The sequence below is a fragment of the Echinops telfairi genome, unplaced genomic scaffold, assembly GCF_000313985.2.
Source record: "Echinops telfairi isolate 266 unplaced genomic scaffold, ASM31398v2 ScPeMD7_6080;HRSCAF=6971, whole genome shotgun sequence".
NCBI classification, from domain to species: domain Eukaryota; kingdom Metazoa; phylum Chordata; class Mammalia; order Afrosoricida; family Tenrecidae; genus Echinops; species Echinops telfairi.
The window spans coordinates 4,005,446-4,019,515 of NW_022109980.1; the positions used below are offsets into that span (position 1 = coordinate 4,005,446).

The 14,070-nt window shown below is 39.2% G+C and overlaps 1 pseudogene; it reads right to left on the reverse strand.

Annotated features, from left to right (window-relative positions):
- Positions 1 to 3,649: 3,649 nt before the first annotated feature.
- LOC115871572 lies at positions 3,650 to 3,878 on the reverse strand (annotated as a pseudogene).
- Positions 3,879 to 14,070: the final 10,192 nt, after the last annotated feature.

Sequence of the window (14,070 nt, forward strand, 5' to 3'; positions counted from 1 at the left end):
TTCCTCCAATTCAGCTTCTTAGAGTATTTGCTCTGCATACATATGATAAAGGGGGTATTTTACCTATTTTGATAATTATCTTGTCATTAGAAGCATATTTGTCCAGTCAGCTGAAATTTGCTAGGAGAAATTTGCAGTGCTTTAAAAATTCATAGGAAAATGAATTGAAATGAAAATTTCCCCCCCCCAAAATCATTTTATTGGGGGCTCGTATAGCTCTTATTACAATCTATGCACCCACCCATTGTGTCAAGCACACATGTACATGTGTTGTCATTTTCAAATATTTTCTTTCTACTTGAGCTCTTGGTATCAACTCATTCCCGCCCCACCCCCCACCCCCACCCCCATGAACCCTTGAAAACGTAAAAAGTATTTTTTTCATGTGTTTCACCGACCTCTGTCTCCTTTCATCTACTTTTCTGTGGTCAGTCTTCCTGGGAGGGGGTTATATGTTGATTATTGTGATCGATTCCCTCTTTCTCCCCCCACCTCCCCGTTAGCTTCCTGGTATCACTACTTTCATTATTGGTCCTGAGAGGTTTATCTGCCCTGGATTCCCTGTGTTGTGAGCGCTTATCTGTACCCGTGTACATGATCTGGTCTACCTAGATTTGTAAGGTACAGTTGGTCATGATAGTGGGGAGAGGAAGCATTAAAGAACTAGAGAAAAGTTGTGTGTTTGTCAATGCTATACTGCACCCTGGCCGGCTTGTTTCTTCCTTGTGACCCTTCTGTAAGGGGATGTTCAATTGTCTACAGATAGGCTTTGGGTCTCCACTCCACACTCCCCCTCATTCACCTTGATAATGATTTGTTGTTCTGGGTCTTTAAGGCTTGATACTTGATTGACACCTCATGAACACACAGGCTGGTGTGCTTTGTTGCTTCTTAGATAGATGGCCTCTTATTTATCTTCTAGCCTTTAAGACCCCAGGCACTGTATCTTTGAATAGCCAAGCACCATCAGTTTTTTTTACCACATTTGCTTATGCACCCATTTTGTCTTAAGCGTTAGAATGCTGGGTTATTAGAACAAAGTGTTTTTGCTTTGGGGGAAGTACTTGAGTAGAGGCCCAATGCCCGTCTTCTACATTAATATTTAACATATAAATGTACGTAGATCTATTTCCCTATCGTTATATAGAACTTATATTTGCATATGTACATGCCTGTATTTAGACCTCTATAAATGTCCTTTGCCTCCTACTTTCTTCTTCTTTTTTTTTTTTTACTTTTAATCATTTTATTAGGGGCTCATACAACTCTTATCACAATCCATACATACATCAATTGGGTCAAGCACATTTGTACATTCATTGCCCTCATCATTCTCAAAACATTTGCTCTCCACCTAAGCCCCTGGCATCAGCTCCTCATTTTTCCCCTCCCTCCCCACCCCCGCTCCCTCAAGAACCCTTGATGATTTTTTTTAAAGTCATTTTATTGGGGGCTCATACAACTCATCACAATCCATACATACATCAATTGTATAAAGCACATTTGTACATTTGTTACCCTCATTATTCTTTTTTTAAAATATTGAGGGCTCGTACAATTCCCTTGATGATTTATAAACTATTATTTTGTCATATCTTGCACTGTCCGACGTCTCCCTTCACCCACTTTTCTGTTGTCAGTCCTCCAGGGAGGAGGTCACATGTAGATCCTTGTAATCGGTTCCCAGCCTCCTACTTTCCTGTTTCCTTTTACTTTTCCTCTCCTCTTATGTTCAGCTCTCATTTGACTGAAAAGAAATTGCCCCGCCCTCTTTAAAAAAACCTGTTTGAAATTCCCTGAATATCTCTAAATATGTTAGGCTAGGACGTGTTATCTATCCAGTATCTAGCAGTTGCAGCAGCAAGAACCAGTGTGGTCAGATAAATGTGAGGAGGGCATCTACTGTGGACTGCAGATTAGGGAAGCAGATATACAGAAGGTCTAGTTAAAAGTGAATTTTTTGGCAGGCTTCCAGTTCCTGGGGTGACTGGTGGATGTATTAACCGCAAGAACAAGGTCAAGGTGTTGCTCCTTTGGTGACTTCAGCCTAAGTGCATGCAGAGCCTGTAGAAATAAGGCAGAGAAGGCTTTTCCTTTTTCTTTTTCCCAAAACCATTTTATTGGGAGCTAATACAAATGTCATATAATTCCATAGTTCAATCAAGAAATCTTTTTTCTTTTGAGCCCGGCTCCCCCCAAAACAGCAACAACAAACTAGTTAATACCCACTTGTTGCTAAGTAGCAAAGTGGCATACTGGTTTGCTAACTGAAATCAGAAGTCTGCTGGCTGAGCGTGCATGTTGAGTCAGGTGGCTCTAGTTGTATTCAGGGCTTTAGTCCCATTTTTGTAAGTACTGGGGAGCTTAGGGAGTGAAGGGAACCAGCAGGATTGCTGAACACCTGTAGTCATAAGTTGAAAAGGGGAGGGGAACAGGTGAATGAATGTTTCCAGCTCTGCCTGGCTTTATATTCTGGCAGGCTGTAGAGATGGTCTGTCTTTGTATGCCCCAGCCTGTGTCCTCCCCTTCTCTCTGAAGTAAACATTGCCTTTGAAGAGCTGTGACCTTAGGCATCCTTATTTTGTCAGTCACAGAGACCTTTTACTTTTTATTTTAGTCAAGTTTGTAAGAGCAGAAAGATTTTTTAAGAATGAGACACTGCCTACATTTCTACAGTTAGGAAATACATTTCTTCCCTTCTGTATGTAGATTATTAGGCCCTCCTTAAATGATCTACTCCTGCAATATCACTGGTGGTTCTTTTCACCCTGACATGTTCTTGGAACAATTTAGCAGAAATCAGAAGGATAAACAGATGAAGGGGGAAAAATCTTTTGGGCAAGGAGAAAATGAAAGGGCAATAGGATTTATTTCTAATTTAAGCTTTGGTTTACTTTTCATTTCTTGATTAATGTATTGCAACAATGAGCTTATATTACCTTTTCATATTCACAATTTCAAGCTAAAGGACAGACTTCTGTTGTTTACTAAACAAGTAGTTTTTCTGATTCTTTTGTCAAACTTATCAGAATTTTTAGTAAATATTTTACCTTATGAAGTTTTTTTTTTTCCTTATGAAGTTTTTATCTGAAACGTGAATAAATTCCATTTTAGGATCACGCATCTGATAATAGGGCTTAAAAGGGCACATTAAAAAATATCCTTATGTACTTCTTGGACTCATCTACCATTTGAGATAGAAAATGCAGCTTTATCCAAGGACAAATTTCAGAAGGGTTAAGAAATGCTGAACGAGAATGAAAACACAGGCAGGGCTTGGGATCAGTGCTGTTACATTGTGGGCATGGGAACCAATGACATGAAACAAAATGTATGTGAATTGTGGAGTGGAAAACCGCTCTGCTCAGTAAACCTTCACAGCAAAACTTCTTTTAAGAGTTATGACAACCTTGGAAAAAAAAACAAAAGAAACACCCCCCCCATTTTCAATGGACCTCAAATTAAATATCTCTAGAGTCCACACCTCATGTTGTGACATTGATAGCCACAAAATGATGAATTAACATATACTTTAGCTTCTTTTTTATGATTACAAAAAGTTTAACAAAAAAATTTAACATGAAAAAGGTACATAGTTCCATTTTTGCTGCCATTGATGTCTTTGTTGAACATAGGCATTACTCATACTCTAACTTACCAAGACTTCTAACATGATACTCTTTCCTCTTAATACCACCATTCCAATGTTGTTCTGCTTTCCACTAGTTACCATCTCTACACTCTATGAATCATCTATCTCATGATTCATAAAGATCACATCCCCACAGTATCCCTTGGACCTGCCTGCCACCATTTAATTTCAATGATAACTTCTTGTCCACAAATGTTTTCAACTCAGGTGGATGAATTTGACTCATTGTGCCTTCCTTGAAGGTTCAGCACTGCCTTGAAACAGCATTCCAGGCTTGTCTCACACTCCCCCAGATATAACTTCTCTCCTTAGCAACTTTCTTACTCTTGTATTCTAAGATTTTTTTAAAAAATTAAATCGTTTTATTAGGAGCTCATACAACTCTCATCACAATCCATACATCAATTATGTAAAGCAAATTTGTACATTCATTGCCCTCATCATTCTTAAAACATTTGCTCTCCACTTAAGCCCCTGGCACCAGGTCCTCAGTATTCTAAGGTTTTTAATGTATCCAATTTTACTCTTGTTGCTTCACAGTCATCTGATTTTCCAGTGTATGACTATCCTCAGTATTTACATTGATGTACCGGTATACACTTTATGGTTGGAGATTAAGGTAGTTTCTATTTTAAAACATTTGTATTATAACGATGGTGCCATCTTAGAAGGGTGTATATGCATTTACTTAAGGTGATTCTTATAGATAGAGGATGTGACCCTGTTGGGAGGAGTGTTGAGATAAGAGGTGGAATGTGTTGTATGTGCTGAATTTGCCAGCTTTTAGCAGTTGCATATTTTTAGTGAGAATTAGAACACCAACTACTTTTAAGTGTTTCCCCTTTCCCCAGCTAATACATAGATTCTGGAGGAGCTTCTTAAGGATGGCGCATTCTTTAGCATTCTATTTTCTGTCTTGATGCCAGTTGGGTAAAAGTGCCTCACAATTTCTAAATGATGCATGCATAATTGTTTTTATATAATTGTGTGTATTGGTACCCAACAGTCCCTTAGAAGTATAAGAAGTGTGTGTGTGTGTGTGTTTGTTGGTAGTGGTTGAATTTAACATGGAATTTAAGCTTTTTGAGTAACTAGGTCATAAGCATACGTATGTATGTCACACAATATTGCTACAAAATTAAGCTAGGTGCCATCAAGTCACTTATGACCCATAGATAGTGGCTCTATCTATGAAGGAAGAAAACGCTTGGCCGGCCCTGTGCTGCCCTCACAATCATTCCTATGTGGGAGCCCATTATTACAGCCATCTCAATTAGTCATCTTTACCCCTGATTCTCTACCAAGCACCATGTCCTTCTCTAGGGACTTACAAGGCAGTGGTTCTCAACCTGTGGGTCACCACCTCTTTGGGGGAGAGGGGTTGTTGAACAACCCTTTTACAGGGGTCGCCCAATTCATAATGGTAGCAAAATGACAGTCATGAAGTAGCAACGAAAATAATGTTATGGTTGGGGGGGGGGCGGTCCGCCACAACATGAGGACCTGTATTAAAGGGCCGCGGCATTAGGAAGGTTCAGAACCACTGTTGTAAGGAGTATTGTGGCTGTGCTTCTTCCTGTACAAATTTGTTCTTTCTTGGAAGCCAGTATTGAACACAATACTAAAATGTGAAGACACACCCGCCATGTAAAACATCTGAGGGTGAGCTCTTGAAGCCTTCCCCTAAGAATTCTCTGCTCTTCTTCCACTGACACCATGTTAAAACGGCTGCTGGGAGTTCTCAAGCGACACAAACCACGCTCCTCTTAAATGCTCTTTCAGTTTGGAGACCAAAGAGGAGTCTGAAGATGGAAGACCCAGGGCTGTGGGGTGGATGGGGTAAGGCTTCCCATTGAAATCCTGAAGGACGTAGATTTCTGTAAGGAGAAGCAGAAGCTAGTTGTTGGAAGGCAGCTATGCTCGTCACTATACCACCAATACCAGAAACTTGTTATATTTTTTCTCCAAAAGGAAAATAGGGGTTGAGTCTTAATGTACATTTTATTTTTGCTCTTTATCCTCTGAAGCTATTGAATGCTAATACTTTTATATTAGTTGTAGCGCATTGGTACGTGTGATACAGACCCCAGGTTTAAAGTTTTTTCTTTTCTTTTTTTTAAATTGTTTTATTAGGGGCTCATACAACTCATCACAATCCATACATACATCAATTGTGTAAAGCACATTTGTACATTCATTGCCCTCATCATTCTCAAAACATTTGCCCTCCACTTGAGCCCCCAGCATCAGGATCTCATTTTTTCCCCTTCCTCGCTGCTCCCCCCTCCCTCATGAACCCTTGGTAATTTATAAATTATTATTTTGTCGTATCTTGCCCTGTCCAACGTCTCCCTTCACCCACTTTTCTGTTGTCTGTCCCCCAGGGAGGAGGTCACATGTAGATCCTTGTAATCGATTCCCTCTTTCTAACCCACTTTCCCTCTACCCTCCCAGTATCGCCACTCACACCACCGGTCCCGGAGGGATCATCTGCCCTGGACTCCCCGTGCCTCCAGTTCCCATCTGTACCAGCGCGTATCCTCTGGTCCAGCCGGAAACACAGGAATCCAGGGTGGACGATCCCCTCAGGACAAGTGGTGCGAGCTGTGACACTGGGAACTTAGAGGGAGAGTGGGTCTAAAGTTTTTTCTTGATATTAGGTGAGAGCTCCACCTTGTGATCTTTGAGCATATTTTAAAAAAATATGTGGTGTGGTTCATAATAGACTCATACTTTTATTTTGAGCATTCCATATTCATAGAGTTGGGGTTTTCCAAATTTAGGTTAGATGGGGTTAAGTGCAATTAAAGGTCTTATGAATTTTTTTTTGCATGTATGTCTTGGGGGGGGGGTCCTGTGTTTTATAGACAGCTGTAAATATTTAGAAGAAACAGATTAAATGTACGTTTTAAAAAGCCTTAGTACCAACTTGCCCATGTTGCTTTTCTCACTTTCAAAAATGTACAAAGCAACTTCAATATATATGATTTCATTTGAGATTTGATGAACTCTTCTGGTGTCAAATTGGCTATTGAGAAAATGAATAAAGAGTAAAACCTTAAGTACATGGGATTTAGTGTTATTTTGTTTTAATATTAGGTCACTATACAGGCAGGTGCCTTCTAATAGAAATGTTTTTACATGTCTCATACAAGAAGTTACATAAGGGCAAGGACTATTGCTGTCATCACTATTGTATCCCCAGTGCCCAGCATTGTGCTTGACACATGATGTAGTCAGACTGTTAACCACACAAGATCAGCAGTTTGAAGCCCCCAGCTACTCCACTGGAGAATGATGAGGCTTTCTATTCCCTTACAGTCTTGGGAATCTGCAGGGGTAGTCTTACCCTGTTCTTAGAGGGTCGCTGTGAATTGGAATGGACTCAGTGGCAGAATTTTTTTTTCCTTCCAGAAATTGTTTTTTTAATTTGTTGGATGAATTTTTAATAGTTAGAAAAAAATTAGAAACTTTCACTGGGATAGGTTGTTGGCAAGCTTCAGAGGGTTCTTGAGGGAGAAATTCTATTTTGTCCATCAACTTTTTGAAGTACCATATATACATTCATGTATCAACTGAGTTTTCCAGCACATTTTTAATGGAGTTTTTGTGGTAAAATTAGGTGTCATGGTTGATATTCGGGTTGGCTTATACTTGATTATATATGGTACTTGTGTGTTTGTCATTTGTGTGCATTAACAAATTTGTGAGATCTTGACTTAACATTTTTTTTTGGAAACACAGTGTCTGGTTATGCATGTCCCACTTAGGGACAACTCCTACATGCTCTTTAATATCATGTAAATTTCTTCTCAGTTGGAAATGAAGAAAGCCCTAGCAACAAATTCTTCACCACCATCACCTTCCCTTGCTGCCTGGGTAGCTTTTCAATTATTCAAAAGACTTGGCCGTATTTTCTTGCACTAAAGAAAGGCCACATAAGAACCATATGCGCCTGTTCTACACATTCTTAAAGGCAGAGTTTGGAGATGATCTCATTTGTAATCAGGGGAATGGGCTGTACTTGAGAGTTCATGTTTTTTATGATTTTTAAGAATTTTGGTTTCTAATTAGGTACTTGTTAGTATGAACATCTTGTGATGAGCAAAGTAGCAAATTTTGTGCTGTTTAGGGATGTGTAATACATTACTTGTCAGAATCTACTCAGGAGATGGTTTCTAAATTCAGGTGGGATAAACTTAAGACTGTACTTTGGCTCTCATGGTCTTGTTTTGGTTTTCTTCAACCTAAACTTACATGTGAGCAGTTGATGGTCCTTGGCCTTATTCTGACTGATGATACTGAGCTACATCTGGTTCCACAAATGTAGTGGATTTGATTCCTCTGTAGTCCATCTGGCAAAGTCCACTACTGATCCTTCTTTGCTTCCAATGCTCACATTCCAGCCACCAGTGTGTTCACTTTCGGTATTAGTGCATAAAATTGAGTAATAGTCTTATTAACTGGTCTTGCTTGTAGGTGTTAATCCTACCTCTGGTGTTGTGCTTCAGAATAGGTGCTGGATTTTTTTTCTCTTTCCAGAAATTAGTTTGCTTATTTTAACAATCTCACTGGTGTACAATTCACATATCACACATCGTAATAGTTCAGTCACATTCATAAGAGTTGTTCAACCATCACCAACCAGGATATTTCTTCTTTTTTGTACTCAGTGTTGTAGACAATGAATACCATGCCATCCCTGGCATAGTCGGTCATAGGACTGCCCAGTTATTTAAGAATAGCCAGTATCTGGCCATTCCAACTCACTAGTGCATAGAATATCTATCTTAAGTGGTTCCATTTCATTTTTTGGAAACCTGGTTTTTCTAGATTCGTATTTTGTACATATCCTCTTCTGGTTGCTAGTGGATATTTGCAGCTTTTGAGTAACATCATGGTAATTGGATGAAAGATGAAGTTTTCAAGGATTTCATTTTTCTTGGTTCCATAATGAACATCCATGGAAGCAGCAATCAACAAATCAAATGATTTACTTACTGCATTGGGCAAATCTGCAACAGGAGACCTCGTTAAAAGTGCTAAAAGCAGAAACATCACCTCATGTGCCCAAGAAAGCTAGATTATGAGTAAAGACGGCCAAAGAAAGGTTGATACCTTTGAAATATGATGCAGAATGTTGAGTGGATCATTAGAAGTGCAGTTGAAACAATATTCCTAGTATGCATCCAGGACCATCAGCAGAGGCATCATTTAAGAACTTGTTGGAAAAGCAAAGTTTCAGATACCATTCCTTGGAAGAAGTAAGAAGAATAGCTAGAATGCTTCTTAGAAGTCAGCATGGTGAGGCTCTGTCTCACAAACTTTGGTTATAGGGGGTGGGGGTGGGGATCAGTCCTTGGTAAAGGACATCATGCTTGGTAAAGTAGAAAGCCAATGAAAGAGACCTTCAGTGAGATGAATCGACACAGTGGTTATAGCAATGAGCTCTAACATGGTAACCATTGTGAGGATGCTGCAGTACTGGGCGATGTTTCATTCAGTCTGTTGTATGTAGGATTGCTATGAGTAAGCAACAGAAGCAGAAGTCGGAGTCCCTGTGGCAGTGCTCAACTGCTTAGCAAAAGGATGGTGCTTCAAACCCACCAACCTGCTCTGCATGAACAGATGTGGCAATCGGTTTTCATAGAGAGCACCGCCTTGGAAATCCCACGGGCCAGTTATCTGAGTCAGAATGGACCTGACGTCCCTATGGGTTTGATTTTTGAGGGTGAGCACAATGACCCACCCCTAAGCAATGAGTCTCCTTTCCCCCTCTTTCCTGGTAACCACTTATAAACTTGGATCCCTACACTTGGGCATTACAGATATTTGTTATGAATGAGATACCATATTTGTCCTTTTGTGGCTGACTTGGCATATTTTCAAAGCTCTTCCACGCATGCGGTATAGCATGCACCAAGGCTTGATTTCTCTTTATGGCTGAGTAGTATTTCATTGTTTACATATTAAATTATATAAAATGTTCATATCTGTTTATCCAGACAAGATGGATTGACACAGTGACTGCAACAATGGCCAAAAGCATAGGAACAATTGTGAGGATGTTGCACGGCGGGCATTGTTTTGTCTTTTTTTACTTAGGGTCACTATGAGTAATGACGACCACACCAGCATCTGTCTGTGGACATATAGGCAGTTTCAAAATTGTGGTTATAGTGCTGCAGTAGATACTAATAACCAACTTTGGGGGCAATATACCTGGAGTGGAATTGCTAGATCATATGGTAATTCTGTGTTAAACTTTTGGGGGTAACTTCCAAGATATTTTCCACAGAGGTTGTTCTCCTTTACAATCCCATCAGCACTGCATGAAGCTTTTAATAATGCCCCATTTTTGCCACCACTTGCTTTACGTCTTTTTAATCATAGCCATCTACTGTGTGTAAAGTGATATATCACTGTGGTTTTGATTTGAATTTACCCAATAAATAAAGATACTATTTTTCATGTGCTTATTGGTTAGTGAATATTTCTTTGTTGAAGTGTGTGTTGATCGGTCCTCTTTGTTTTTGAGACGTTCTGTATTCTGGACATTAGCCCCTTATCAAATTCATGGCTTCCAAAACTACTTCTCTTCACTTTGGTTAAATCTTTACTTTGTTGATAAAGTCTTTTCTTGCACACACATTTTGAAGACGTTAAAGAGTTTTTTGGTGTTTTGATGTCATTGTAAAAATTCATTGTTGAAATGTAGGGCACTGGTGCTTGCTTCTAAAGAGTTTTATCATTTGTTAAATTTTCAGAGAGCCAGTCAGACATAGAATCATCACATGAAACCTTTACTTCTGTCTTGCCATGCAGATAATCTGACCTGTTGGTTAAGGACTCATTGATGCTATTCCTCTCCACTGCCTTTAAAAAGAAAATTGTATCATTTAAAAAAACCCAGGATTTAGTAGGCTAGTTATGCCCTCAGTAGAAAGCTCCCGTGATGAGTTAAAGTCTTAGAAACCCACGGGGCAGTTCTACCCTACCCTGTAGGGTTGCCAGGAGTTGGCAGTGAGTTTTGAGTGAGTTGTGTTATAAACCTCAGAATTTTGGTGAGCTCTTTAGATAATTCGTTAGGTCATATAAGAATAAAACCTATGATCTTTGAGGGGAATAATCATTTGGCAATGACTTAAGAGTAAGGATCAGACAGCCATATTGAAGGAAAGATTTTGTTTATTTGAGAATACTCTTCAGAGAAAGATGAACTCAGTGGTATAGATAATGCAGGGCTTAATTTGTGGATTATTAATTTTGTTTGTGTCTCATTACTACGTTATTTTCCTCAATACTAGTTAAACTAGAGTGAGTTATCCAATATAATGTTTTGATAAATACTTATACCCTTTTCTGGTGTTTTCTGGAGATTTTAAATTAATGGAAAATTTTGATTATCTGTTAAGTTTCTGTCTACTATCTTGGAAGAAACCATTTAAAGCTGATTAGTATTTTATATCAACATTATTAGTTGGATAAGTTTGGAATCTATTGCTTTCGTGGCCACTGATTACTAGCTTCACTTCAAAATAAAATTATACAAACCAAGGCAGAGTCTGCCTGCTTCCTTTCTTTTTTTAAAAAATTTACTTTTATGTCGTTCTGTCTTAGGAATTCTATCTTTGACTTTCACAACTAGAACTGTTGTTGTTCTTCTAGCCAGACTTTAGCCATAGCTTTGCCAATACATGTTGTTTTTCATTTTAAACGATTTTGATAACTGCCATTCTGATGGGACTGAGGCAGTATCTTATGGTGGTTTTGATTTTTGTTTTCCTAATAGCTAATTTAAGGAGCCCTGGTGGTGTAGTGCGCTAATCCTGGGGCTGCTTAATCAGACAAGGTCAGCAGCTTAAATCAGCCATTTTATGTGAGTAAGAAGAGGCTTCTGCACTTAAAGATTTACAGCCTCAGAAACCCAAAGGGGAAAGTTCTATTTTTTTCCTTTATAGGTATTGTCACTATGAGTCAGAATCAGTTGGATGGCAATGGGTTTTATTTTTCAATAATTTAATGCGTACCGATGGTGCTGTGGGTTAAGCACTGGTGAGCAGTTCAAACACACTAACCCCTCAGGAAACAAGATGAAGAAGCAGTTTGCTTCTGTAAAGATTTACAATCTCAAACACCAAGGAGCAATTCTCTTATCTTATAGGGTGTATGGCCACATATATAATTAGGTTATATGTAATCGAATTACTATTAAAACAAAAGCAAACCTAAATGTCCTGGCACCAAGTCTATTCTGACTGAGAATGAGTAAATTGTTGGAATCTTATATCTGAAAGTAAGTAAAAAAGTATTGGTATTAGGGTTCACTATGAGTGGGAATGGACTTGATGCAGCGCGCCCCCCCCCCCAGGTTTTTAACCAGTGTTCCAGTTTATTACAAGTAGAATGTGTTTAAACATGCCCCTGCAGTCAGTGGATGACTGTAGACATGTTCTCTCAGCAATACTGTACACTTATCTTCGTCTCATTTAGGGTCCCATCAAAGCAGTGGCTCCTGTGTGGTCAGTTAAGGTAGAGATGTCCCCTCAGAAGGTTATAACACAAACCAGACTAGATTCCCTGCCATCAAGACATGATGCCCTGCAGAAAGTCAGCCACAGTTTGGGGGGGGGGGGGATTTCAAAAGGGCAGTCAACAGGAGCTTGTTGTGAAGAACCTTTAAGAAAATTTAAACTAAACAAAGCTAAAAAACGGTGTTAGTGAGAAAAGGCCAGCATAATCGGCAGTGATCACTACAATGCATCTGTTCATTCTTGAAGGGTAGGTAGCAGGAGAATCCACTGGGAAACGTTACCTTGCCCAGCTGGCAGCCTGGATCTTGCCTCTTCAGATGTCTTTGTGCTCTCTAAACTTGAAGAAGAACATTTAAACACCACGCTTTGAGTCACGTGAAGATGCCAAGACTGTTGTTTTGATGTGATGGAAATGGCAGAGCACAGAATTCTTTTGGGAAAGAAGGGTTAGAGAGTTGGAAGCATTGCTTTCAGAAATGTAGACTTTGATGGAGGAAGCGTTGAGTAATAGTAGCTTCGTATTTTGACATTTTTGTTGTACAAACGTTTCTATGCATTTTGACTTAAATCTCTTGAATTTTTTAGTTATTAGATATATGGTGCTCCCACATTTTCACCTCAGTCATTGTCTGTCTCTTCACTTTGTTCACCAGCTCCTTTGATGAAAGAAACACCTGCTTTTAAATCTCTTCTGTAGTCGGGTATATACCTTTTTTTGGGGGGGGGGTTTATACTTTTAAAAGTATAGAATTAAAGTATAGAATTATAGAGTAGAGAATTAAAAGTCATTTTATTGGGGGCTCGTACAATTCTTATCACAATCCATACATCCATCCATTGTGTCAACCACATATGTACATTTGTTGCCATCATCATTCTCAAAACATTTGCCTTCTGCTTGAGCCCTTAATATCGGCTGCTCATTTTCCCCCCTTCCTCCCCACTCCCCCTTCACTCATGAACCCTTCATAATGCATGAATTATTATTATTTTGCCATATGTTACACTGTCCGATGTCTCCCTCTACCCTCTTCTCTGCTGTCCATCCCCAGGGAGGAGGCTATATGTAGATTCTTGTAATCGGTTCCCCCTTTGTTTTTACTTTTTTTATTGTGAATTGGGTAAAGGTTTATAGAGTAGCAGAACAAGTTAGATACATTTTACTTAGATAATTCAGACACTTTGGCTCATCTCCTTTATTGTACCCTCAATGTAACGTCATGTATCCATTTCTCATCTCTCCTAACACTTGTGAAGCTTGCCTTTAAGCAAATGCTGCCCAGTGTTTTTGTTCCCCTTAGAGACCGTCTGCCTTAGAGTGGGGCGAGTTCAGAGACTGGAAGAGGCTCTCCAGGTTTCATCATTCTCTAGCCAACCAGTAATCCTGGTCTGTTTTAGGAATTTGAGTTTTGTTTTATCTATGTTTTTCTCTCATTCTATCCTGGACTGTGGAACATGAATACCTTTCAGAGAAATCTCTAAGTCTTTTGGTTGCAGAGCCTGGGAGATGGGTCATTGTGCTGTCTTGTTTTCAGTTTTCATCACTCTTTCCTCTGGACAGGAAGAGCCAAATATATGCACCCTAGATGACCCCACTCAGAAGTTGTAAGACCCCAGTTTACTACTCACCAAAGTAATATGTAGAACATTATCTTTGTGAACTGTTATCAGGCACCAGAATTCTAACAGTTTAGAAAAATAATGCTCAATTATGTCTGATGTCTTTACTGTGGAGTTGCAATGGTTATAGCAAGTCTAGATCTAGAAAAGCACCTAAAGGCTAGAACAACTCGTTCACTAAAACGCCTCATTCTGTACTTGGAGAGTTAGTATTTCTCACGCCTTTATAATAAATATGGTTATTTTTCTTCCTTTTAAAGGAAT